Source organism: Pseudophryne corroboree, unplaced genomic scaffold, assembly GCF_028390025.1.
Source record: "Pseudophryne corroboree isolate aPseCor3 unplaced genomic scaffold, aPseCor3.hap2 scaffold_1354, whole genome shotgun sequence".
Classification (NCBI taxonomy): domain Eukaryota; kingdom Metazoa; phylum Chordata; class Amphibia; order Anura; family Myobatrachidae; genus Pseudophryne; species Pseudophryne corroboree.
The window spans coordinates 42033-67897 of record NW_026967980.1 but is presented as its reverse complement, the minus strand read 5'-3'; the positions used below and the strand labels follow the sequence as shown (position 1 = coordinate 67897).

The 25865-nt window shown below is 34.7% G+C and overlaps 5 non-coding genes across 5 annotated transcripts; all 5 read left to right on the top strand.

The window, feature by feature from the left end:
- The first annotated feature begins 4581 nt into the window (after window positions 1-4581).
- On the top strand, window positions 4582-4655 carry TRNAN-AUU (transfer RNA asparagine (anticodon AUU)). The gene has a single exon. It is a non-coding gene; the product is annotated as a tRNA-Asn (tRNA).
- Window positions 4656-8085: 3430 nt separating this feature from the next.
- Window positions 8086-8159, top strand: TRNAN-AUU (transfer RNA asparagine (anticodon AUU)). The gene has a single exon. It is a non-coding gene; the product is annotated as a tRNA-Asn (tRNA).
- A 4595-nt stretch (window positions 8160-12754) lies between these two features.
- On the top strand, window positions 12755-12828 carry TRNAN-AUU (transfer RNA asparagine (anticodon AUU)). The gene has a single exon. It is a non-coding gene; the product is annotated as a tRNA-Asn (tRNA).
- A 2262-nt stretch (window positions 12829-15090) lies between these two features.
- On the top strand, window positions 15091-15164 carry TRNAN-AUU (transfer RNA asparagine (anticodon AUU)). Its single transcript has one exon. It is a non-coding gene; the product is annotated as a tRNA-Asn (tRNA).
- A 4595-nt stretch (window positions 15165-19759) lies between these two features.
- TRNAN-AUU (transfer RNA asparagine (anticodon AUU)) lies at window positions 19760-19833 on the top strand. The gene has a single exon. It is a non-coding gene; the product is annotated as a tRNA-Asn (tRNA).
- The last annotated feature ends 6032 nt before the right edge of the window (window positions 19834-25865 follow it).

Sequence of the window (25865 nt, the reverse complement as noted above, 5' to 3'; positions counted from 1 at the left end):
TTTGGTGATCTTTAAGTAGACAAGTCAAAATTTCAAACCCCCTGTTATGGTGTAGGGTACCTGGCCTTCTCTGATGTAATCAGAGTTAGATTTGATTCAGTGATTTTATAAAAACAGCTAGGAAGCACAATTTAGCAGTGGGTTGCAGAGAAAAAAAATATGCTGGCAGAAAAATCCAATTGAGTGATTAAATAGCTCTTCATTTTCTGGCTTTATTTTTATGCTAACAAATTTGTTCTCTGAAAAGTGTCCACAAAGCCAAGTCTCTGATTAACACCTTTGTAAGGATGGTTTTTCACCTATTACTAAATTAAACTTGCTTCATTGGAAAGGCAGCAAGATGCATCCTCATTTCAATGTCTACTGAAATAATACAGGTTGACACCAGGAAACATTAATGCCACTGCATCCTTGCTGCTTTCTCATGTGGAAGTCTGTTTAATATGAAAACAAGGTGATATCTAATTAGCACACAGGTAAGGAATTAAGAAAATCTTTATTTAAGGGTGAAGATGTTTCTCACAAAATCGTTGCCCCAATGCATCATTGAAATTCAAGCTGGAAAGATGATTTTAATATATCACTTGTACATTTTGTATTGCTCTTCTGGTGACAATGTAGTTTGTTTTTGTCAATTACCATTTTAATAATAGGGTAAAGAAAATGAAGTGGATTTTTGAAAGAAAACAATACTGTCAATATACTATTAAAACAAATTAAAATGGTAAAAGTTATTGTACTTTAAGTAAAAATAAAAGAGACAAAATATCAATCCCAGTTTTGGATTACTTTAATTAACAAAAAAAAAATGCATATAGCAGAGGATAGTTTCAATCTGCTTACCTCTGGGTTATGGGCCCAGCATGCTTCCATTGCAGTACTCTGCTGCACATGTAAGTTCAAGAGATCCTGAAGCACTCACTCATCATGGGAAAGTACCAATGTGTTTCTTCGTTGGTTGATGGAAGAAACATCTTACAAAAACTCTCCAGATTATTGACTTTTTAAAGTTTTTCTAGGAAACGTTTTAGATGAATGCTTATTAGCCTTTGTCAGTATGGACTTTTGCAAAGTGTCTCTGTGGCGCAATCAGTTAGTATGTACGGCTATTAACCAAAAGGTTGGTGGTTCAATCCCACCCAGGGACCTAATTGACCTTGTTATCAGATTTTGGTGATCTTTAAGTAGACAAGTCAAAATTTCAAACCCCCTGTTATGGTGTAGGGTACCTGGCCTTCTCTGATGTAATCAGAGTTAGATTTGATTCAGTGATTTTATAAAAACAGCTAGGAAGCACAATTTAGCAGTGGGTTGCAGAGAAAAAAAATATGCTGGCAGAAAAATCCAATTGAGTGATTAAACAGCTCTTTATTTTCTGGCTTTATTTTTATGCTAACAAATTTGTTCTCTGAAAAGTGTCCACAAAGCCAAGTCTCTGATTAACACCTTTGTAAGGATGGTTTTTCACCTATTACTAAATTAAACTTGCTTCATTGGAAAGGCAGCAAGATGCATCCTCATTTCAATGTTTACTGAAATAATACAGGTTGACACCAGGAAACATTAACGCCACTGCATCCTTGCTGCTTTCTCATGTGGAAGTCTGTTTAATGTGAAAACAAGGTGATATCTAATTAGCACACAGGTAAGGAATTAAGAAAATCTTTATTTAAGGGTGAAGGTGTTTCTCACAAAATCGTTGCCCCAATGCATCATTGAAATTCAAGCTGGAAAGATGATTTTAATATATCACTTGTACATTTTGTATTGCTCTTCTGGTGACAATGTAGTTTGTTTTTGTCAATTACCATTTTAATAATAGGGTAAAGAAAATTAAGTGGATTTTTGAAAGAAAACAATACTGTCAATATACTATTAAAACAAATTAAAATGGTAAAAGTTATTGTACTTTAAGTAAAAATAAAAGAGCCAAAATATCAATCCCAGTTTTGGATTACTTTAATTAACAAACAAAAAAATGCATATAGCAGAGGATAGTTTCAATCTGCCTACCTCTGGGTTATGGGCCCAGCATGCTTCCATTGCTGTACTCTGCTGCACATGTAAGTGCAAGAGATCCTGAAGCACTCACTCATCATGGGAAAGTACCAATGTGTTTCTTCGTTGGTTGATAGAAGAAACATCTTACAAAAACTCTCCAGATTATTGACTTTTTTAAGTTTTTCTAGGAAACGTTTTAGATGAATGCTTATTAGCATTTGTCAGTATGTACTTTTAGCAAAGTGTCTCTGTGGCGCAATCAGTTAGTGTGTACGGCTATTAACCAAAAGGTTGGTGGTTCAATCCCACCCAGGGACGTAATTGACCTTGTTATCAGATTTTGGTGATCTTTAAGTAGACAAGTCAAATTTCATACCCCCTGTTATGGTGTAGGGTACCTGGCCTTCTCTGATGTAATCAGAGTTAGATTTGATTCAGTGATTTTATAAAAACATCTAGGAAGCACAATTTAGCAGTGGGTTGCAGAGAAAAAGAAATATGCTGGCAAAAAAACCAAATTGCGTGATTAAACAGCTCTTCATTTTCTGGCTTTATTTTTATGCTAACAAATTTGTTCTCTGAAAAGTGTCCACAAAGCCAAGTCTCTGATTAACACCTTTGTAGGGATGGTTTTTCACCTATTACTAAATTAAACTTGCTTCATTGGAAAGGCAGCAAGATGTATCCTCATTTCAATGTCTACAGAAATAATACAGGTTGACACCAGGAAACATTAATGCCACTGCACCCTTGCTGCTTTCTCATGTGGAAGTCTGTTTAATGTGAAAACAAGGTGATATCTAATTAGCACACAGGTAAGGAATTAAGAAAATCTTTATTTAAGGGTGAAGATGTTTCTCACAAAATCGTTGCCCCAATGCATCATTGAAATTCAAGCTGGAAAGATGATTTTAATATATCACTTGTACATTTTGTATTGCTCTTCTGGTGACAATGTAGTTTGTTTTTGTCAATTACCATTTTAATAATAGGGTAAAGAAAATGAAGTGGATTTTTGAAAGAAAACAATACTGTCAATATACTATTAAAACAAATTAAAATGGTAAAAGTTATTGTACTTTAAGTAAAAATAAAAGAGACAAAATATCAATCCCAGTTTTGGATTACTTTAATTAACAAAAAAAAATGCATATAGCAGAGGATAGTTTCAATCTGCCTACCTCTGGGTTATGGGCCCAGCATGCTTCCATTGTAGTACTCTGCTGCACATGTAAGTGCAAGAGATCCTGAAGCACTCACTCATCATGGGAAAGTACCAATGTGTTTCTTCGTTGGTTGATGGAAGAAACATCTTACAAAAACTCTCCAGATTATTGACTTTTTTAAGTTTTTCTAGGAAACGTTTTAGATGAATGCTTATTAGCCTTTGTCAGTATGGACTTTTGCAAAGTGTCTCTGTGGCGCAATCAGTTAGTATGTACGGCTATTAACCATAAGGTTGGTGGTTCAATCCCACCCAGGGACCTAATTGACCTTGTTATCAGATTTTGGTGATCTTTAAGTAGACAAGTCAAAATTTCAAACCCCCTGTTATGGTGTAGGGTACCTGGCCTTCTCTGATGTAATCAGAGTTAGATTTGATTCAGTGATTTTATAAAAACAGCTAGGAAGCACAATTTAGCAGTGGGTTGCAGAGAAAAAAAATATGCTGGCAGAAAAATCCAATTGAGTGATTAAATAGCTCTTCATTTTCTGGCTTTATTTTTATGCTAACAAATTTGTTCTCTGAAAAGTGTCCACAAAGCCAAGTCTCTGATTAACACCTTTGTAAGGATGGTTTTTCACCTATTACTAAATTAAACTTGCTTCATTGGAAAGGCAGCAAGATGCATCCTCATTTCAATGTCTACTGAAATAATACAAGTTGACACCAGGAAACATTAACGCCACTGCATCCTTGCTGCTTTCTCATGTGGAAGTCTGTTTAATATGAAAACAAGGTGATATCTAATTAGCACACAGGTAAGGAATTAAGAAAATCTTTATTTAAGGGTGAAGATGTTTCTCACAAAATCGTTGCCCCAATGCATCATTGAAATTCAAGCTGGAAAGATGATTTTAATATATCACTTGTACATTTTGTATTGCTCTTCTGGTGACAATGTAGTTTGTTTTTGTCAATTACCATTTTAATAATAGGGTAAAGAAAATGAAGTGGATTTTTGAAAGAAAACAATACTGTCAATATACTATTAAAACAAATTAAAATGGTAAAAGTTATTGTACTTTAAGTAAAAATAAAAGAGCAATAATATCAATCCCAGTTTTGGATTACTTTAATTAACAAAAAAAATGCATATAGCAGAGGATAGTTTCAATCTGCCTACCTCTGGGTTATGGGCCCAGCATGCTTCCATTGCAGTACTCTGCTGCCCATGTAAGTGCAAGAGATCCTGAAGCACTCACTCATCATGGGAAAGTACCAATGTGTTTATTCGTTGGTTGATGGAAGAAACATCTTACAAAAACTCTCCAGATTATTGATTTTTTAATGTTTTTCTAGGAAACGTTCTAGATGTATGCTTATTAGCCTTTGTCAGTATGTACTTTTTGCAAAGTGTCTCTGTGGCGCAATCGGTTAGTGTGTTTGGCTATTAACCAAAAGGTTGGTGGTTCAATCCCACCCAGGGACGTAATTAACCTTGTGATCAGATTTTGGTGATATTTAAGTAGACAAGTCAAAATTTCAAACCTCCTCTTATGGTGTAGGGTACATGGCCTTCTCTGATGTAATCAGAGTTAGATTTGATTCAGTGATTTTATAAAAAACAGCTAGGAAGCACAATTTAGCAGTGGGTTGCAGAGAAAAAAAATATGCTGGCAGAAAAATCCAATTGAGTGATTAAACAGCTCTTCATTTTCTGGCTTTATTTTTATGCTAACAAATTTGTTCTCTGAAAAGTGTCCACAAAGCCAAGTCTCTGATTAACACCTTTGTAAGGATGGTTTTTCACCTATTACTAAATTAAACTTGCTTCATTGGAAAGGCAGCAAGATGCATCCTCATTTCAATGTCTACTGAAATAATACAAGTTGACACCAGGAAACATTAACGCCACTGCATCCTTGCTGCTTTCTCATGTGGAAGTCTGTTTAATGTGAAAACAAGGTGATATCTAATTAGCACACAGGTAAGGAATTAAGAAAATCTTTATTTAAGGGTGAAGATGTTTCTCACAAAATCGTTGCCCCAATGCATCATTGAAATTCAAGCTGGAAAGATGATTTTAATATATCACTTGTACATTTTGTATTGCTCTTCTGGTGACAATGTAGTTTGTTTTTGTCAATTACCATTTAATAATAGGGTAAAGAAAATTAAGTGGATTTTTGAAAGACAACAATACTGTCAATATACTATTAAAACAAATTAAAATGGTAAAAGTTATTGTACTTTAAGTAAAAATAAAAGAGCCAAAATATCAATCCCAGTTTTGGATTAGTTTAATTAACAACAAAAAAAGCATACAGCAGAGGATAGTTTCAATCTGTCTACCTCTGGGTTATGGGTCCAGCATGCTTCCATTGCTGTACTCTGCTGCACATGTAAGTGCAAGAGATCCTGAAGCACTCACTCATCACGGGAAAGTACCAATGTGTTTCTTCGTTGGTTGATGGAAGAAACATCTTACAAAAACTCTTCAGATTATTGACTTTTTAAAGTTTTGCTAGGAAACGTTTTAGATGAATGCTTATTAGCCTTTGTCAGTATGGACTTTTGCAAAGTGTCTCTGTGGCGCAATCAGTTAGTATGTACGGCTATTAACCAAAAGGTTGGTGGTTCAATCCCACCCAGGGACCTAATTGACCTTGTTATCAGATTTTGGTGATCTTTAAGTAGACAAGTCAAAATTTCAAACCCCCTGTTATGGTGTAGGGTACTTGGCCTTCTCTGATGTAATCAGAGTTAGATTTGATTCAGTGATTTTATAAAAACAGCTAGGAAGCACAATTTAGCAGTGGGTTGCAGAGAAAAAAAACATGCTGGCAGAAAAATCCAATTGAGTGATTAAACAGCTCTTTATTTTCTGGCTTTATTTTTATGCTAACAAATTTGTTCTCTGAAAAGTGTCCACAAAGCCAAGTCTCTGATTAACACCTTTGTAAGGATGGTTTTTCACCTATTACTAAATTAAACTTGCTTCATTGGAAAGGCAGCAAGATGCATCCTCATTTCAATGTCTACTGAAATAATACAGGTTGACACCAGGAAACATTAACGCCACTGCATCCTTGCTGCTTTCTCATGTGGAAGTCTGTTTAATATGAAAACAAGGTGATATCTAATTAGCACACAGGTAAGGAATTAAGAAAATCTTTATTTAAGGGTGAAGATGTTTCTCACAAAATCGTTGCCCCAATGCATCATTGAAATTCAAGCTGGAAAGATGATTTTAATATATCACTTGTACATTTTGTATTGCTCTTCTGGTGACAATGTAGTTTGTTTTTGTCAATTACCATTTTAATAATAGGGTAAAGAAAATGAAGTGGATTTTTGAAAGAAAACAATACTGTCAATATACTATTAAAACAAATTAAAATGGTAAAAGTTATTGTACTTTAAGTAAAAATAAAAGAGACAAAATATCAATCCCAGTTTTGGATTACTTTAATTAACAAAAAAAAATGCATATAGCAGAGGATAGTTTCAATCTGCCTACCTCTGGGTTATGGGCCCAGCATGCTTCCATTGTAGTACTCTGCTGCACATGTAAGTGCAAGAGATCCTGAAGCACTCACTCATCATGGGAAAGTACCAATGTGTTTCTTCGTTGGTTGATGGAAGAAACATCTTACAAAAACTCTCCAGATTATTGACTTTTTAAAGTTTTTCTAGGAAACGTTTTAGATGAATGCTTATTAGCCTTTGTCAGTATGGACTTTTGCAAAGTGTCTCTGTGGCGCAATCAGTTAGTATGTACGGCTATTAACCATAAGGTTGGTGGTTCAATCCCACCCAGGGACCTAATTGACCTTGTTATCAGATTTTGGTGATCTTTAAGTAGACAAGTCAAAATTTCAAACCCCCTGTTATGGTGTAGGGTACCTGGCCTTCTCTGATGTAATCAGAGTTAGATTTGATTCAGTGATTTTATAAAAACAGCTAGGAAGCACAATTTAGCAGTGGGTTGCAGAGAAAAAAAATATGCTGGCAGAAAAATCCAATTGAGTGATTAAATAGCTCTTCATTTTCTGGCTTTATTTTTATGCTAACAAATTTGTTCTCTGAAAAGTGTCCACAAAGCCAAGTCTCTGATTAACACCTTTGTAAGGATGGTTTTTCACCTATTACTAAATTAAACTTGCTTCATTGGAAAGGCAGCAAGATGCATCCTCATTTCAATGTCTACTGAAATAATACAAGTTGACACCAGGAAACATTAACGCCACTGCATCCTTGCTGCTTTCTCATGTGGAAGTCTGTTTAATATGAAAACAAGGTGATATCTAATTAGCACACAGGTAAGGAATTAAGAAAATCTTTATTTAAGGGTGAAGATGTTTCTCACAAAATCGTTGCCCCAATGCATCATTGAAATTCAAGCTGGAAAGATGATTTTAATATATCACTTGTACATTTTGTATTGCTCTTCTGGTGACAGTGTAGTTTGTTTTTGTCAATTACCATTTTAATAATAGGGTAAAGAAAATGAAGTGGATTTTTGAAAGAAAACAATACTGTCAATATACTATTAAAACAAATTAAAATGGTAAAAGTTATTGTACTTTAAGTAAAAATAAAAGAGCAATAATATCAATCCCAGTTTTGGATTACTTTAATTAACAAAAAAAATGCATATAGCAGAGGATAGTTTCAATCTGCCTACCTCTGGGTTATGGGCCCAGCATGCTTCCATTGCAGTACTCTGCTGCCCATGTAAGTGCAAGAGATCCTGAAGCACTCACTCATCATGGGAAAGTACCAATGTGTTTATTCGTTGGTTGGTGGAAGAAACATCTTACAAAAACTCTCCAGATTATTGATTTTTTAATGTTTTTCTAGGAAACGTTCTAGATGTATGCTTATTAGCCTTTGTCAGTATGTACTTTTTGCAAAGTGTCTCTGTGGCGCAATCGGTTAGTGTGTTTGGCTATTAACCAAAAGGTTGGTGGTTCAATCCCACCCAGGGACGTAATTAACCTTGTGATCAGATTTTGGTGATATTTAAGTAGACAAGTCAAAATTTCAAACCTCCTCTTATGGTGTAGGGTACATGGCCTTCTCTGATGTAATCAGAGTTAGATTTGATTCAGTGATTTTATAAAAAACAGCTAGGAAGCACAATTTAGCAGTGGGTTGCAGAGAAAAAAAATATGCTGGCAGAAAAATCCAATTGAGTGATTAAACAGCTCTTCATTTTCTGGCTTTATTTTTATGCTAACAAATTTGTTCTCTGAAAAGTGTCCACAAAGCCAAGTCTCTGATTAACACCTTTGTAAGGATGGTTTTTCACCTATTACTAAATTAAACTTGCTTCATTGGAAAGGCAGCAAGATGCATCCTCATTTCAATGTCTACTGAAATAATACAAGTTGACACCAGGAAACATTAACGCCACTGCATCCTTGCTGCTTTCTCATGTGGAAGTCTGTTTAATGTGAAAACAAGGTGATATCTAATTAGCACACAGGTAAGGAATTAAGAAAATCTTTATTTAAGGGTGAAGATGTTTCTCACAAAATCGTTGCCCCAATGCATCATTGAAATTCAAGCTGGAAAGATGATTTTAATATATCACTTGTACATTTTGTATTGCTCTTCTGGTGACAATGTAGTTTGTTTTTGTCAATTATCATTTAATAATAGGGTAAAGAAAATTAAGTGGATTTTTGAAAGACAACAATACTGTCAATATACTATTAAAACAAATTAAAATGGTAAAAGTTATTGTACTTTAAGTAAAAATAAAAGAGCCAAAATATCAATCCCAGTTTTGGATTACTTTAATTAACAACAAAAAAAGCATACAGCAGAGGATAGTTTCAATCTGTCTACCTCTGGGTTATGGGTCCAGCATGCTTCCATTGCTGTACTCTGCTGCACATGTAAGTGCAAGAGATCCTGAAGCACTCACTCATCACGGGAAAGTACCAATGTGTTTCTTCGTTGGTTGATGGAAGAAACATCTTACAAAAACTCTCCAGATTATTGACTTTTTAAAGTTTTGCTAGGAAACGTTTTAGATGAATGCTTATTAGCCTTTGTCAGTATGGACTTTTGCAAAGTGTCTCTGTGGCGCAATCAGTTAGTATGTACGGCTATTAACCAAAAGGTTGGTGGTTCAATCCCACCCAGGGACCTCATTGACCTTGTTATCAGGTTTTGGTGATCTTTAAGTAGACAAGTCAAAATTTCAAACCCCCTGTTATGGTGTAGGGTACTTGGCCTTCTCTGATGTAATCAGAGTTAGATTTGATTCAGTGATTTTATAAAAACAGCTAGGAAGCACAATTTAGCAGTGGGTTGCAGAGAAAAAAAACATGCTGGCAGAAAAATCCAATTGAGTGATTAAACAGCTCTTTATTTTCTGGCTTTATTTTTATGCTAACAAATTTGTTCTCTGAAAAGTGTCCACAAAGCCAAGTCTCTGATTAACACCTTTGTAAGGATGGTTTTTCACCTATTACTAAATTAAACTTGCTTCATTGGAAAGGCAGCAAGATGCATCCTCATTTCAATGTCTACTGAAATAATACAGGTTGACACCAGGAAACATTAACGCCACTGCATCCTTGCTGCTTTCTCATGTGGAAGTCTGTTTAATATGAAAACAAGGTGATATCTAATTAGCACACAGGTAAGGAATTAAGAAAATCTTTATTTAAGGGTGAAGATGTTTCTCACAAAATCGTTGCCCCAATGCATCATTGAAATTCAAGCTGGAAAGATGATTTTAATATATCACTTGTACATTTTGTATTGCTCTTCTGGTGACAATGTAGTTTGTTTTTGTCAATTACCATTTTAATAATAGGGTAAAGAAAATGAAGTGGATTTTTGAAAGAAAACAATACTGTCAATATACTATTAAAACAAATTAAAATGGTAAAAGTTATTGTACTTTAAGTAAAAATAAAAGAGCCAAAATATCAATCCCAGTTTTGGATTACTTTAATTAACAAAAAAAAATGCATATAGCAGAGGATAGTTTCAATCTGCCTACCTCTGGGTTATGGGCCCAGCATGCTTCCATTGCAGTACTCTGCTGCACATGTAAGTGCAAGAGATCCTGAAGCACTCACTCATCATGGGAAAGTACCAATGTGTTTCTTCGTTGGTTGATGGAAGAAACATCTTACAAAAACTCTCCAGATTATTGACTTTTTAAAGTTTTTCTAGGAAACGTTTTAGATGAATGCTTATTAGCCTTTGTCAGTATGAACTTTTGCAAAGTGTCTCTGTGGCGCAATCAGTTAGTATGTACGGCTATTAACTAAAAGGTTGGTGGTTCAATCCCACCCAGGGACCTAATTGACCTTGTTATCAGATTTTGGTGATCTTTAAGTAGACAAGTCAAATTTCATACCCCCTGTTATGGTGTAGGGTACCTGGCCTTCTCTGATGTAATCAGAGTTAGATTTGATTCAGTGATTTTATAAAAACATCTAGGAAGCACAATTTAGCAGTGGGTTGCAGAGAAAAAGAAATATGCTGGCAAAAAAATCAAATTGCGTGATTAAACAGCTCTTTATTTTCTGGCTTTATTTTTATGCTAACAAATTTGTTCTCTGAAAAGTGTCCACAAAGCCAAGTCTCTGATTAACACCTTTGTAGGGATGGTTTTTCACCTATTACTAAATTAAACTTGCTTCATTGGAAAGGCAGCAAGATGCATCCTCATTTCAATGTCTACTGAAATAATACAGGTTGACACCAGGAAACATTAACGCCACTGCATCCTTGCTGCTTTCTCATGTGGAAGTCTGTTTAATGTGAAAACAAGGTGATATCTAATTAGCACACAGGTAAGGAATTAAGAAAATCTTTATTTAAGGGTGAAGATGTTTCTCACAAAATTGTTGACCCAATGCATCATTGAAATTCAAGCTGGAAAGATGATTTTAATATATCACTTGTACATTTTGTATTGCTCTTCTGGTGACAATGTAGTTTTTTTTGTCAATTACCATTTTAATAATAGGGTAAAGAAAATTAAGTGGATTTTTGAAAGAAAACTATACTGTCAATATACTATTAAAACAAATTAAAATGGTAAAAGTTATTGTACTTTAAGTAAAAATAAAAGAGCAAAAATATCAATCCCAGTTTTGATTACTTAAATTAACAAAAAAAAATGCATATAGCAAAGGATAGTTTCAATCTGCCTACCTCTGGGTTATGGGTCCAGCATGCTTCCATTGCAGTACTCTGCTGCACATGTAAGTGCAAGAGATCCTGAAGCACTCACTCATCATGGGAAAGTACCAATGTGTTTATTCATTGGTTGATGGAAGAAACATCTTACAAAAACTCTCCAGATTATTGATTTTTTAATGTTTTTCTAGGAAACGTTCTAGATGTATGCTTATTAGCCTTTGTCAGTATGTACTGTTTGCAAAGTGTCTCAGTGGCGCAATCGGTTAGTGTGTTCGGCTATTAACCAAAAAGTTGGTGGTTCAATCCCACCCAGGGACATCATTGACCTTGTGATCACATTTTGGTGATATTTAAGTAGACAAGTCAAAATTTCAAACCCCCTCTTATTGTGTAGGGTACCTGGCCTTCTCTGATGTAATCAGAGTTAGATTTGATTCAGTGATTTTATAAAAAACAGCTAGGAAGCACAATTTAGCAGTGGGTTGCAGAGAAAAAAAATATGCTGGCAGAAAAATCCAATTGAGTGATTAAACAGCTCTTCATTTTCTGGCTTTATTTTTATGCTAACAAATTTGTTCTCTGAAAAGTGTCCACAAAGCCAAGTCTCTGATTAACACCTTTGTAAGGATGGTTTTTCACCTATTACTAAATTAAACTTGCTTCATTGGAAAGGCAGCAAGATGCATCCTCATTTCAATGTCTACTGAAATAATACAGGTTGACACCAGGAAACATTAACGCCACTGCATCCTTGCTGCTTTCTCATGTGGAAGTCTGTTTAATGTGAAAACAAGGTGATATCTAATTAGCACACAGGTAAGGAATTACGAAAATCTTTATTTAAGGGTGAAGATGTTTCTCACAAAATTGTTGCCCCAATGCATCATTGAAATTCAAGCTGGAAAGATGATTTTAATATATCACTTGTACATTTTGTATTGCTCTTCTGGTGACAATGTAGTTTTTTTGTCAATTACCATTTTAATAACAGGGTAAAGAAAATTAAGTGGATTTTTGAAAGAAAACTATACTGTCAATATACTATTAAAACAAATTAAAATGGTAAAAGTTTTTGTACTTTAAGTAAAAATAAAAGAGCAAAAATATCAATCCCAGTTTTGATTACTTAAATTAACAAAAAAAATGCATATAGCAAAGGATAGTTTCAATCTGCCTACCTCTGGGTTATGGGTCCAGCATGCTTCCATTGCAGTACTCTGCTGCCCATGTCAGTGCAAGAGATCCTGAAGCACTCACTCATCATGGGAAAGTACCAATGTGTTTATTCGTTGGTTGATGGAAGAAACATCTTACAAAAACTCTCCAGATTATTGATTTTTTAATGTTTTTCTAGGAAACGTTCTAGATGTATGCTTATTAGCCTTTGTCAGTATGTACTTTTTGCAAAGTGTCTCTGTGGCGCAATCGGTTAGTGTGTTTGGCTATTAACCAAAAGGTTGGTGGTTCAATCCCACCCAGGGACGTAATTAACCTTGTGATCAGATTTTGGTGATATTTAAGTAGACAAGTCAAAATTTCAAACCCCCTGTGATGGTGTAGGGTACCTGGCCTTCTCTGATGTAATCAGAGTTAGATTTGATTCAGTGATTTTATAAAAACAGCTAGGAAGCACAATTTAGCAGTGGGTTGCAGAGAAAAAAAATATGCTGGCAGAAAAATCCAATTGAGTGATTAAACAGCTCTTTATTTTCTGGCTTTATTTTTATGCTAACAAATTTGTTCTCTGAAAAGTGTCCACAAAGCCAAGTCTCTGATTAACACCTTTGTAAGGATGGTTTTTCACCTATTACTAAATTAAACTTGCTTCATTGGAAAGGCAGCAAGATGCATCCTCATTTCAATGTCTACTGAAATAATACAGGTTGACACCAGGAAACATTAACGCCACTGCATCCTTGCTGCTTTCTCATGTGGAAGTCTGTTTAATGTGAAAACAAGGTGATATCTAATTAGCACACAGGTAAGGAATTAAGAAAATCTTTATTTAAGGGTGAAGATGTTTCTCACAAAATCGTTGCCCCAATGCATCATTGAAATTCAAGCTGGAAAGATGATTTTAATATATCACTTGTACATTTTGTATTGCTCTTCTGGTGACAATGTAGTTTGTTTTTGTCAATTACCATTTTAATAATAGGGTAAAGAAAATGAAGTGGATTTTTGAAAGAAAACAATACTGTCAATATACTATTAAAACAAATTAAAATGGTAAAAGTTATTGTACTTTAAGTAAAAATAAAAGAGACAAAATATCAATCCCAGTTTTGGATTACTTTAATTAACAAAAAAAAATGCATATAGCAGAGGATAGTTTCAATCTGCCTACCTCTGGGTTATGGGCCCAGCATGCTTCCATTGCAGTACTCTGCTGCACATGTAAGTGCAAGAGATCCTGAAGCACTCACTCATCATGGGAAAGTACCAATGTGTTTCTTCGTTGGTTGATGGAAGAAACATCTTACAAAAACTCTCTAGATTATTGACTTTTTAAAGTTTTTCTAGGAAACGTTTTAGATGAATGCTTATTAGCCTTTGTCAGTATGGACTTTTGCAAAGTGTCTCTGTGGCGCAATCAGTTAGTATGTACGGCTATTAACCATAAGGTTGGTGGTTCAATCCCACCCAAGGACCTAATTGACCTTGTTATCAGATTTTGGTGATCTTTAAGTAGACAAGTCAAAATTTCAAACCCCCTGTTATGGTGTAGGGTACCTGGCCTTCTCTGATGTAATCAGAGTTAGATTTGATTCAGTGATTTTATAAAAACAGCTAGGAAGCACAATTTAGCAGTGGGTTGCAGAGAAAAAAAATATGCTGGCAGAAAAATCCAATTGAGTGATTAAATAGCTCTTCATTTTCTGGCTTTATTTTTATGCTAACAAATTTGTTCTCTGAAAAGTGTCCACAAAGCCAAGTCTCTGATTAACACCTTTGTAAGGATGGTTTTTCACCTATTACTAAATTAAACTTGCTTCATTGGAAAGGCAGCAAGATGCATCCTCATTTCAATGTCTACTGAAATAATACAAGTTGACACCAGGAAACATTAACGCCACTGCATCCTTGCTGCTTTCTCATGTGGAAGTCTGTTTAATATGAAAACAAGGTGATATCTAATTAGCACACAGGTAAGGAATTAAGAAAATCTTTATTTAAGGGTGAAGATGTTTCTCACAAAATCGTTGCCCCAATGCATCATTGAAATTCAAGCTGGAAAGATGATTTTAATATATCACTTGTACATTTTGTATTGCTCTTCTGGTGACAGTGTAGTTTGTTTTTGTCAATTACCATTTTAATAATAGGGTAAAGAAAATGAAGTGGATTTTTGAAAGAAAACAATACTGTCAATATACTATTAAAACAAATTAAAATGGTAAAAGTTATTGTACTTTAAGTAAAAATAAAAGAGCAATAATATCAATCCCAGTTTTGGATTACTTTAATTAACAAAAAAAATGCATATAGCAGAGGATAGTTTCAATCTGCCTACCTCTGGGTTATGGGCCCAGCATGCTTCCATTGCAGTACTCTGCTGCCCATGTAAGTGCAAGAGATCCTGAAGCACTCACTCATCATGGGAAAGTACCAATGTGTTTATTCGTTGGTTGGTGGAAGAAACATCTTACAAAAACTCTCCAGATTATTGATTTTTTAATGTTTTTCTAGGAAACGTTCTAGATGTATGCTTATTAGCCTTTGTCAGTATGTACTTTTTGCAAAGTGTCTCTGTGGCGCAATCGGTTAGTGTGTTTGGCTATTAACCAAAAGGTTGGTGGTTCAATCCCACCCAGGGACGTAATTAACCTTGTGATCAGATTTTGGTGATATTTAAGTAGACAAGTCAAAATTTCAAACCTCCTCTTATGGTGTAGGGTACATGGCCTTCTCTGATGTAATCAGAGTTAGATTTGATTCAGTGATTTTATAAAAAACAGCTAGGAAGCACAATTTAGCAGTGGGTTGCAGAGAAAAAAAATATGCTGGCAGAAAAATCCAATTGAGTGATTAAACAGCTCTTCATTTTCTGGCTTTATTTTTATGCTAACAAATTTGTTCTCTGAAAAGTGTCCACAAAGCCAAGTCTCTGATTAACACCTTTGTAAGGATGGTTTTTCACCTATTACTAAATTAAACTTGCTTCATTGGAAAGGCAGCAAGATGCATCCTCATTTCAATGTCTACTGAAATAATACAAGTTGACACCAGGAAACATTAACGCCACTGCATCCTTGCTGCTTTCTCATGTGGAAGTCTGTTTAATGTGAAAACAAGGTGATATCTAATTAGCACACAGGTAAGGAATTAAGAAAATCTTTATTTAAGGGTGAAGATGTTTCTCACAAAATCGTTGCCCCAATGCATCATTGAAATTCAAGCTGGAAAGATGATTTTAATATATCACTTGTACATTTTGTATTGCTCTTCTGGTGACAATGTAGTTTGTTTTTGTCAATTATCATTTAATAATAGGGTAAAGAAAATTAAGTGGATTTTTGAAAGACAACAATACTGTCAATATACTATTAAAACAAATTAAAATGGTAAAAGTTATTGTACTTTAAGTAAAAATAAAAGAGCCAAAATATCAATCCCAGTTTTGGATTACTTTAATTAACAACAAAAAAAGCATACAGCAGAGGATAGTTTCAATCTGTCTACCTCTGGGTTATGGGTCCAGCATGCTTCCATTGCTGTACTCTGCTGCACATGTAAGTGCAAGAGATCCTGAAGCACTCACTCATCACGGGAAAGTACCAATGTGTTTCTTCGTTGGTTGATGGAAGAAACATCTTACAAAAACTCTCCAGATTATTGACTTTTTAAAGTTTTGCTAGGAAACGTTTTAGATGAATGCTTATTAGCCTTTGTCAGTATGGACTTTTGCAAAGTGTCTCTGTGGCGCAATCAGTTAGTATGTACGGCTATTAACCAAAAGGTTGGTGGTTCAATCCCACCCAGGGACCTCATTGACCTTGTTATCAGGTTTTGGTGATCTTTAAGTAGACAAGTCAAAATTTCAAACCCCCTGTTATGGTGTAGGGTACTTGGCCTTCTCTGATGTAATCAGAGTTAGATTTGATTCAGTGATTTTATAAAAACAGCTAGGAAGCACAATTTAGCAGTGGGTTGCAGAGAAAAAAAACATGCTGGCAGAAAAATCCAATTGAGTGATTAAACAGCTCTTTATTTTCTGGCTTTATTTTTATGCTAACAAATTTGTTCTCTGAAAAGTGTCCACAAAGCCAAGTCTCTGATTAACACCTTTGTAAGGATGGTTTTTCACCTATTACTAAATTAAACTTGCTTCATTGGAAAGGCAGCAAGATGCATCCTCATTTCAATGTCTACTGAAATAATACAGGTTGACACCAGGAAACATTAACGCCACTGCATCCTTGCTGCTTTCTCATGTGGAAGTCTGTTTAATATGAAAACAAGGTGATATCTAATTAGCACACAGGTAAGGAATTAAGAAAATCTTTATTTAAGGGTGAAGATGTTTCTCACAAAATCGTTGCCCCAATGCATCATTGAAATTCAAGCTGGAAAGATGATTTTAATATATCACTTGTACATTTTGTATTGCTCTTCTGGTGACAATGTAGTTTGTTTTTGTCAATTACCATTTTAATAATAGGGTAAAGAAAATTAAGTGGATTTTTGAAAGAAAACAATACTGTCAATATACTATTAAAACAAATTAAAATGGTAAAAGTTATTGTACTTTAAGTAAAAATAAAAGAGCCAAAATATCAATCCCAGTTTTGGATTACTTTAATTAACAAAAAAAAATGCATATAGCAGAGGATAGTTTCAATCTGCCTACCTCTGGGTTATGGGCCCAGCATGCTTCCATTGCAGTACTCTGCTGCACATGTAAGTGCAAGAGATCCTGAAGCACTCACTCATCATGGGAAAGTACCAATGTGTTTCTTCGTTGGTTGATGGAAGAAACATCTTACAAAAACTCTCCAGATTATTGACTTTTTAAAGTTTTTCTAGGAAACGTTTTAGATGAATGCTTATTAGCCTTTGTCAGTATGAACTTTTGCAAAGTGTCTCTGTGGCGCAATCAGTTAGTATGTACGGCTATTAACTAAAAGGTTGGTGGTTCAATCCCACCCAGGGACCTAATTGACCTTGTTATCAGATTTTGGTGATCTTTAAGTAGACAAGTCAAATTTCATACCCCCTGTTATGGTGTAGGGTACCTGGCCTTCTCTGATGTAATCAGAGTTAGATTTGATTCAGTGATTTTATAAAAACATCTAGGAAGCACAATTTAGCAGTGGGTTGCAGAGAAAAAGAAATATGCTGGCAAAAAAATCAAATTGCGTGATTAAACAGCTCTTTATTTTCTGGCTTTATTTTTATGCTAACAAATTTGTTCTCTGAAAAGTGTCCACAAAGCCAAGTCTCTGATTAACACCTTTGTAGGGATGGTTTTTCACCTATTACTAAATTAAACTTGCTTCATTGGAAAGGCAGCAAGATGCATCCTCATTTCAATGTCTACTGAAATAATACAGGTTGACACCAGGAAACATTAACGCCACTGCATCCTTGCTGCTTTCTCATGTGGAAGTCTGTTTAATGTGAAAACAAGGTGATATCTAATTAGCACACAGGTAAGGAATTAAGAAAATCTTTATTTAAGGGTGAAGATGTTTCTCACAAAATTGTTGACCCAATGCATCATTGAAATTCAAGCTGGAAAGATGATTTTAATATATCACTTGTACATTTTGTATTGCTCTTCTGGTGACAATGTAGTTTTTTTTGTCAATTACCATTTTAATAATAGGGTAAAGAAAATTAAGTGGATTTTTGAAAGAAAACTATACTGTCAATATACTATTAAAACAAATTAAAATGGTAAAAGTTATTGTACTTTAAGTAAAAATAAAAGAGCAAAAATATCAATCCCAGTTTTGATTACTTAAATTAACAAAAAAAAATGCATATAGCAAAGGATAGTTTCAATCTGCCTACCTCTGGGTTATGGGTCCAGCATGCTTCCATTGCAGTACTCTGCTGCACATGTAAGTGCAAGAGATCCTGAAGCACTCACTCATCATGGGAAAGTACCAATGTGTTTATTCATTGGTTGATGGAAGAAACATCTTACAAAAACTCTCCAGATTATTGATTTTTTAATGTTTTTCTAGGAAACGTTCTAGATGTATGCTTATTAGCCTTTGTCAGTATGTACTGTTTGCAAAGTGTCTCAGTGGCGCAATCGGTTAGTGTGTTCGGCTATTAACCAAAAAGTTGGTGGTTCAATCCCACCCAGGGACATCATTGACCTTGTGATCACATTTTGGTGATATTTAAGTAGACAAGTCAAAATTTCAAACCCCCTCTTATTGTGTAGGGTACCTGGCCTTCTCTGATGTAATCAGAGTTAGATTTGATTCAGTGATTTTATAAAAAACAGCTAGGAAGCACAATTTAGCAGTGGGTTGCAGAGAAAAAAAATATGCTGGCAGAAAAATCCAATTGAGTGATTAAACAGCTCTTCATTTTCTGGCTTTATTTTTATGCTAACAAATTTGTTCTCTGAAAAGTGTCCACAAAGCCAAGTCTCTGATTAACACCTTTGTAAGGATGGTTTTTCACCTATTACTAAATTAAACTTGCTTCATTGGAAAGGCAGCAAGATGCATCCTCATTTCAATGTCTACTGAAATAATACAGGTTGACACCAGGAAACATTAACGCCACTGCATCCTTGCTGCTTTCTCATGTGGAAGTCTGTTTAATGTGAAAACAAGGTGATATCTAATTAGCACACAGGTAAGGAATTACGAAAATCTTTATTTAAGGGTGAAGATGTTTCTCACAAAATTGTTGCCCCAATGCATCATTGAAATTCAAGCTGGAAAGATGATTTTAATATATCACTTGTACATTTTGTATTGCTCTTCTGGTGACAATGTAGTTTTTTTGTCAATTACCATTTTAATAACAGGGTAAAGAAAATTAAGTGGATTTTTGAAAGAAAACTATACTGTCAATATACTATTAAAACAAATTAAAATGGTAAAAGTTTTTGTACTTTAAGTAAAAATAAAAGAGCAAAAATATCAATCCCAGTTTTGATTACTTAAATTAACAAAAAAAATGCATATAGCAAAGGATAGTTTCAATCTGCCTACCTCTGGGTTATGGGTCCAGCATGCTTCCATTGCAGTACTCTGCTGCCCATGTCAGTGCAAGAGATCCTGAAGCACTCACTCATCATGGGAAAGTACCAATGTGTTTATTCGTTGGTTGATGGAAGAAACATCTTACAAAAACTCTCCAGATTATTGATTTTTTAATGTTTTTCTAGGAAACGTTCTAGATGTATGCTTATTAGCCTTTGTCAGTACGTACTTTTTGCAAAGTGTCTCTGTGGCGCAATCGGTTAGTGTGTTTGGCTATTAACCAAAAGGTTGGTGGTTCAATCCCACCCAGGGACGTAATTAACCTTGTGATCAGATTTTGGTGATATTTAAGTAGACAAGTCAAAATTTCAAACCCCCTGTGATGGTGTAGGGTACCTGGCCTTCTCTGATGTAATCAGAGTTAGATTTGATTCAGTGATTTTATAAAAACAGCTAGGAAGCACAATTTAGCAGTGGGTTGCAGAGAAAAAAAATATGCTGGCAGAAAAATCCAATTGAGTGATTAAACAGCTCTTTATTTTCTGGCTTTATTTTTATGCTAACAAATTTGTTCTCTGAAAAGTGTCCACAAAGCCAAGTCTCTGATTAACACCTTTGTAAGGATGGTTTTTCACCTATTACTAAATTAAACTTGCTTCATTGGAAAGGCAGCAAGATGCATCCTCATTTCAATGTCTACTGAAATAATACAGGTTGACACCAGGAAACATTAACGCCACTGCATCCTTGCTGCTTTCTCATGTGGAAGTCTGTTTAATGTGAAAACAAGGTGATATCTAATTAGCACACAGGTAAGGAATTAAGAAAATCTTTATTTAAGGGTGAAGATGTTTCTCACAAAATCGTTGCCCCAATGCATCATTGAAATTCAAGCTGGAAAGATGATTTTAATATATCACTTGTACATTTTGTATTGCTCTTCTGGTGACAATGTAGTTTGTTTTTGTCAATTACCATTTTAATAATAGGGTAAAGAAAATGAAGTGGATTTTTGAAAGAAAACAATACTGTCAATATACTATTAAAACAAATTAAAATGGTAAAAGTTATTGTACTTTAAGTAAAAATAAAAGAGACAAAATATCAATCCCAGTTTTGGATTACTTTAATTAACAAAAAAAAATGCATATAGCAGAGGATAGTTTCAATCTGCCTACCTCTGGGTTATGGGCCCAGCATGCTTCCATTGCAGTACTCTGCTGCACATGTAAGTGCAAGAGATCCTGAAGCACTCACTCATCATGGGAAAGTACCAATGTGTTTCTTCGTTGGTTGATGGAAGAAACATCTTACAAAAACTCTCTAGATTATTGACTTTTTAAAGTTTTTCTAGGAAACGTTTTAGATGAATGCTTATTAGCCTTTGTCAGTATGGACTTTTGCAAAGTGTCTCTGTGGCGCAATCAGTTAGTATGTACGGCTATTAACAATAAGGTTGGGGGTTCAATCCCACCCAGGGACCTAATTAACCTTGTTATCAGATTTTGGTGATCTTTAAGTAGACAAGTCAAAATTTCAAACCCCCTGTTATGGTGTAGGGTACCTGGCCTTCTCTGATGTAATCAGAGTTAGATTTGATTCAGTGATTTTATAAAAACAGCTAGGAAGCACAATTTAGCAGTGGGTTGCAGAGAAAAAAAATATGCTGGCAGAAAAATCCAATTGAGTGATTAAACAGCTCTTCATTTTCTGGCTTTATTTTTATGCTTACAAATTTGTTCTCTGAAAAGTGTCCACAAAGCCAAGTCTCTGATTAACACCTTTGTAAGGATGGTTTTTCACCTATTACTAAATTAAACTTGCTTCATTGGAAAGGCAGCAAGATGCATCCTCATTTCAATGTCTACTGAAATAATACAAGTTGACACCAGGAAACATTAACGCCACTACATCCTTGCTGATTTCTCATGTGGAAGTCTGTTTAATGTGAAAACAAGGTGATATCTAATTAGCACACAGGTAAGGAATTAAGAAAATCTTTATTTAAGGGTGAAGATGTTTCTCACAAAATTGTTGACCCAATGCAACATTGAAATTCAAGCTGGAAAGATGATTTTAATATATCACTTGTACATTTTGTATTGCTCTTCTGGTGACAATGTAGTTTGTTTTTGTCAATTACCATTTTAATAATAGGGTAAAGAAAATGAAGTGGATTTTTGAAAGAAAACAATACTGTCAATATACTATTAAAACAAATTAAAATGGTAAAAGTTATAGTACTTTAAGTAAAAATAAAAGAGACAAAATATCAATCCCAGTTTTGGATTACTTTAATTAACAAAAAAAAAATGCATATAGCAGAGGATAGTTTCAATCTGCCTACCTCTGGGTTATGGGCCCAGCATGCTTCCATTGCAGTACTCTGCTGCACATGTAAGTTCAAGAGATCCTGAAGCACTCACTCATCATGGGAAAGTACTAATGTGTTTCTTCGTTGGTTGATGGAAGAAACATCTTACAAAAACTCTCCAGATTATTGACTTTTTAAAGTTTTTCTAGGAAACGTTTTAGATGAATGCTTATTAGCCTTTGTCAGTATGGACTTTTGCAAAGTGTCTCTGTGGCGCAATCAGTTAGTATGTACGGCTATTAACCAAAAGGTTGGTGGTTCAATCCCACCCAGGGACCTAATTGACCTTGATATCAGATTTTGGTGATCTTTAAGTAGACAAGTCAAAATTTCAAACCCCCTGTTATGGTGTAGGGTACCTGGCCTTCTCTGATGTAATCAGAGTTAGATTTGATTCAGTGATTTTATAAAAACAGCTAGGAAGCACAATTTAGCAGTGGGTTGCAGAGAAAAAAAATATGCTGGCAGAAAAATCCAATTGAGTGATTAAACAGCTCTTTATTTTCTGGCTTTATTTTTATGCTAACAAATTTGTTCTCTGAAAAGTGTCCACAAAGCCAAGTCTCTTATTAACACCTTTGTAAGGATGGTTTTTCACCTATTACTAAATTAAACTTGCTTCATTGGAAAGGCAGCAAGATGCATCCTCATTTCAATGTCTACTGAAATAATACAGGTTGACACCAGGAAACATTAACGCCACTGCATCCTTGCTGCTTTCTCATGTGGAAGTCTGTTTAATGTGAAAACAAGGTGATATCTAATTAGCACACAGGTAAGGAATTAAGAAAATCTTTATTTAAGGGTGAAGATGTTTCTCACAAAATCGTTGCCCCAATGCATCATTGAAATTCAAGCTGGAAAGATGATTTTAATATATCACTTGTACATTTTGTATTGCTCTTCTGGTGACAATGTAGTTTGTTTTTGTCAATTACCATTTTAATAATAGGGTAAAGAAAATTAAGTGGATTTTTGAAAGAAAACAATACTGTCAATATACTATTAAAACAAATTAAAATGGTAAAAGTTATTGTACTTTTAGTAAAAATAAAAGAGCCAAAATATCAATCCCAGTTTTGGATTACTTTAATTAACAAACAAAAAAATGCATATAGCAGAGGATAGTTTCAATCTGCCTACCTCTGGGTTATGGGCCCAGCATGCTTCCATTGCTGTACTCTGCTGCACATGTAAGTGCAAGAGATCCTGAAGCACTCACTCATCATGGGAAAGTACCAATGTGTTTCTTCGTTGGTTGATAGAAGAAACATCTTACAAAAACTCTCCAGATTATTGACTTTTTTAAGTTTTTCTAGGAAACGTTTTAGATGAATGCTTATTAGCATTTGTCAGTATGTACATTTAGCAAAGTGTCTCTGTGGCGCAATCAGTTAGTGTGTACGGCTATTAACCAAAAGGTTGGTGGTTCAATCCCACCCAGGGACGTAATTGACCTTGTTATCAGATTTTGGTGATCTTTAAGTAGACAAGTCAAATTTCATACCCCCTGTTATGGTGTAGGGTACCTGGTTTTCTCTGATGTAATCAGAGTTAGATTTGATTCAGTGATTTTATAAAAACATCTAGGAAGCACAATTTAGCAGTGGGTTGCAGAGAAAAAGAAATATGCTGGTAAAAAAAACAAATTGCGTGATTAAACAGCTCTTCATTTTCTGGCTTTATTTTTATGCTAACAAATTTGTTCTCTGAAAAGTGTCCACAAAGCCAAGTCTCTGATTAACACCTTTGTAGGGATGGTTTTTCACCTATTACTAAATTAAACTTGCTTCATTGGAAAGGCAGCAAGATGTATCCTCATTTCAATGTCTACTGAAATAATACAGGTTGAACCCAGGAAACATTAACGCCACTGCATCCTTGCTGCTTTCTAATGTGGAAGTCTGTTTAATGTGAAAACAAGGTGATATCTAATTAGCACACAGGTAAGGAATTAAGAAAATCTTTATTTAAGGGTGAAGATGTTTCTCACAAAATCGTTGCCCCAATGCATCATTGAAATTCAAGCTGGAAAGATGATTTTAATATATCACTTGTACATTTTGTATTGCTCTTCTGGTGACAATGTAGTTTGTTTTTGTCAATTACCATTTTAATAATAGGGTAAAGAAAATGAAGTGGATTTTTGAAAGAAAACAATACTGTCAATATACTATTAAAACAAATTAAAATGGTAAAAGTTATTGTACTTTAAGTAAAAATAAAAGAGACAAAATATCAATCCCAGTTTTGGATTACTTTAATTAACAAAAAAAATGCATATAGCAGAGGATAGTTTCAATCTGCCTACCTCTGGGTTATGGGCCCAGCATGCTTCCATTGCAGTACTCTGCTGCACATGTAAGTGCAAGAGATCCTGAAGCACTCACTCATCATGGGAAAGTACCAATGTGTTTCTTCGTTGGTTGATGGAAGAAACATCTTACAAAAACTCTCCAGATTATTGACTTTTTAAAGTTTTTCTAGGAAACGTTTTAGATGAATGCTTATTAGCCTTTGTCAGTATGGACTTTTGCAAAGTGTCTCTGTGGCGCAATCAGTTAGTATGTACTGCTATTAACCATAAGGTTGGTGGTTCAATCCCACCCAGGGACCTAATTGACCTTGTTATCAGATTTTGGTGATCTTTAAGTAGACAAGTCAAAATTTCAAACCCCCTGTTATGGTGTAGGGTACCTGGCCTTCTCTGATGTAATCAGAGTTAGATTTGATTCAGTGATTTTATAAAAACATCTAGGAAGCACAATTTAGCAGTGGGTTGCAGAGAAAAAGAAATATGCTGGCAAAAAAAACAAATTGCGTGATTAAACAGCTCTTCATTTTCTGGCTTTATTTTTATGCTAACAAATTTGTTCTCTGAAAAGTGTCCACAAAGCCAAGTCTCTGATTAACACCTTTGTAGGGATGGTTTTTCACCTATTACTAAATTAAACTTGCTTCATTGGAAAGGCAGCAAGATGTATCCTCATTTCAATGTCTACTGAAATAATACAGGTTGACACCAGGAAACATTAACGCCACTGCATCCTTGCTGCTTTCTAATGTGGAAGTCTGTTTAATGTGAAAACAAGGTGATATCTAATTAGCACACAGGTAAGGAATTAAGAAAATCTTTATTTAAGGGTGAAGATGTTTCTCACAAAATCGTTGCCCCAATGCATCATTGAAATTCAAGCTGGAAAGATGATTTTAATATATCACTTGTACATTTTGTATTGCTCTTCTGGTGACAATGTAGTTTGTTTTTGTCAATTACCATTTTAATAATAGGGTAAAGAAAATGAAGTGGATTTTTGAAAGAAAACAATACTGTCAATATACTATTAAAACAAATTAAAATGGTAAAAGTTATTGTACTTTAAGTAAAAATAAAAGAGACAAAATATCAATCCCAGTTTTGGATTACTTTAATTAACAAAAAAAAATGCATATAGCAGAGGATAGTTTCAATCTGCCTACCTCTGGGTTATGGGCCCAGCATGCTTCCATTGCAGTACTCTGCTGCACATGTAAGTGCAAGAGATCCTGAAGCACTCACTCATCATGGGAAAGTACCAATGTGTTTCTTTGTTGGTTGATGGAAGAAACATCTTACAAAAACTCTCCAGATTATTGACTTTTTAAAGTTTTTCTAGGAAACGTTTTAGATGAATGCTTATTAGCCTTTGTCAGTACGTACTTTTGCAAAGTGTCTCTGTGGCGCAATCAGTTAGTATATATGGCTATTAACCAAAAGGTTGGTGGTTCAATCCCACCCAGGGACCTAATTGACCTTGTTATCAGATTTTGGTGATCTTTAAGTAGACAAGTCAAAATTTCAAACCCCCTGTTATGGTGAAGGGTACCTGGCCTTCTCTGATGTTATCAGAGTTAGATTTGATTCAGTGATTTTATAAAAACAGCTAGGAAGCACAATTTAGCAGTGGGTTGCAGAGAAAAAAAATATGCTGGC